The sequence below is a fragment of the Littorina saxatilis genome, linkage group LG9 (assembly GCF_037325665.1).
Source record: "Littorina saxatilis isolate snail1 linkage group LG9, US_GU_Lsax_2.0, whole genome shotgun sequence".
Lineage (NCBI taxonomy): Eukaryota > Metazoa > Mollusca > Gastropoda > Littorinimorpha > Littorinidae > Littorina > Littorina saxatilis.
In genome coordinates, this window is record NC_090253.1 from 11,760,967 (window position 1) to 11,763,389 (window position 2,423).

At 40.6% G+C, this 2,423-nt stretch overlaps 1 protein-coding gene across 1 annotated transcript in view; it reads left to right on the forward strand.

The window, feature by feature from the left end:
• LOC138975267 (sterile alpha motif domain-containing protein 9-like) overlaps window positions 1-2,423 on the forward strand; it is a 26,849-nt gene continuing 24,426 nt past the window's right edge. Inside the window, exons 1-3 of the mRNA XM_070347922.1 lie at window positions 1-113; window positions 1,782-1,907; window positions 2,380-2,423. The exon at window positions 2,380-2,423 is cut by the window's right edge and continues 1,307 nt beyond it. The gene's annotated coding sequence lies outside the window, so the exon portion shown is untranslated. The remainder of the gene's footprint in view (window positions 114-1,781; window positions 1,908-2,379) is intronic.

A 2,423-nucleotide genomic window follows, 5' to 3' on the forward strand; every position in this document is an offset into this window, starting at 1 on the left:
AGGGGAATTCCCTTCTTGAGAACTGATTATGAGTGTCGGCGAAGCTGGTCGGTGAAAATGCGATGAAACAGAGCAATTCAGGCGTCTTTTTAGATTTATGTTCATCAGTACAGGTGAGGAAGGTCGAGTTTTGTCCTTTTCGTCGTTGTGATCTGAGATATTTTAAAGATCTATCTTGCTTTCTCGACGATACTCGACTCTTTCTGCAGTAGTAGGCTGAATCGATCCCTAGGCCCTACCGGCTGCATGCCTACACGGTTTAGCGCACAGTCAGACCCGGGGATTGCAATGTAGTTAAACCATGATTTACACGGTTTGTATTCGCGTGTTATTGCAAGACACGAACTAACTACTTGTTTGGGATTGCTGTCGAGAAATGATTTCATAGTTTGAACTGGACACAACCGAGACGACCTGTTTAGTCAATCACCGTTTAGTAAGACTACCTGTTTAGTCAATCACCGTGTAGTAAGACTACCTGTTTAGTCAATCACCGTGTAGTAAAACTACCTGTTTAGTCAATCACCGTGTAGTAAGACTACCTGTTAAAGACTACGTATACCTGTTTAGTCAGTCACCGTGTAGTAAGACTACCTGTTTAGTCAGTCACCGTGTAGTAAGACTACCTGTTAAGTCAATCACCCCCTTGTGCACGCCCTTTGTTCATAAGTGTAGTTCTGATCAGATTCCATAAAAGCAACCCTGTCGGGATGTCATTCTGACTACTCAGCATATCTGAAGGTAGCGTTGGAAGGTCATGCTTGTGAAGTGAACTCTTTATTTTTGCTGCAAAATTGTGATATTCCTCTCACTGCCATGCACTCTAGTAGCTAATCTTCTCATCAATCTTCAGGAAGTCCGGAGGAACCTCCATGTACTGTGAATAATAGTAATTCTAACTGTAACCCACCTGAAATAAAAGGTAGCAGATAGACTGGTTGGGGACAGGTTTTATCTAATAATGAAAGGTAGCAGATAGACAGGTTGGGGACAGGTTTTATCTAATAATGAAAGGTAACAGATAGACTGGTTGGGGACAGGTTTTATCTAATAATGAAAGGTAACAGATAGACTGGTTGGGGACAGGTTTTATCTAATAATGAAAGGTAACAGATAGACTGGTTGGGGACAGGTTTGATCTAATAATGAAAGGTAACAGATAGGCTGGTTGGGGACAGGTTTTATCTAATAATGAAAGGTAACAGATAGACTGGTTGGGGACAGGTTTGATCTAATAATGAAAGGTAACAGATAGGCTGGTTGGGGACAGGTTTTATCTAATAATGAAAGGTAACAGATAGACTGGTTGGGGACAGGTTTGATCTAATAATGAAAGGTAACAGATAGGCTGGTTGGGGACAGGTTTTATCTAATAATGAAAGGTAACAGATAGACTGGTTGGGGCCAGGTTTTATCTGATAATGAAAGGTAGCAGATAGACTGGTTGGGGACAGGTTTTATCTAATAATGAAAGGTAGCAGATAGACTGGTTGGGGACAGGTTTTATCTGATAATGAAAGGTAGCAGATAGACTGGTTGGGGACAGGTTTTATCTAATAATGAAAGGTAGCAGATAGACTGGTTGGGGACAGTTTTTATCTATAATGAAAGGTAGCAAATAGACTGGTTGGTAGACAGGTTTTGATTTTAATGATAAAAGGTAGCAGGGAAGAAAGATTGGGGAGGTTTTTATTTAATGCATGATTAAACTACAGTTAGAATCGTCATGGATATCGAGTACGTAAGTGTTCGTTGAACATTTGCATGGTATGGAATTTCAGGGCTGCTTGAAAGACAGTGTCATGGATGAGTGCAGTCACCTAGCTAAGTGCCTGCAAAGCTCAGGCAAGATGGCAGAGGTCAGGATCAAGGTCAGTTCTGCCCGTCATGATGGCACAGATGTGCATGTGAGTTGTTTTCTTCTAAAATATATGTATGTCTTTGTGTGTGTATGCATGTACACATATTTATGTGTTTATTGATCGATTGGTTGCTTGGTGGCATGGTTGTATGATTAATTTATGGTGTTTTTTTTTATATATATATTTATTTTGTTTTTGTTTGTTTTGTTGATTTTGGAGTGTCTTGTTAAAACGGACAATGCACATATATATATGACACACATGAAAAATGCATGTCGAAGGGCACGTAACTCTGCATGGTCTTGCCTTGGCAGATAATGATGTGAGGTGAATATATTCTCAGAGAGAGAGAGAGAGAGAGAGAGAGAGAGACAGAGAGACAGAGAGAGAGAGAGAGAGGTGAGGGAGGGGGGAGGGAGGGGGAGAGAGAGATGCATTTCTGCATAGATACACACCTACAGTTAAACTTTGAATAATACATGTACTTCTTTTATTTATGTGATGCTCTTCTTTGCAGGGAACTGTGAATGCGAATCAGGATGAGGTGATACAGATCAACGA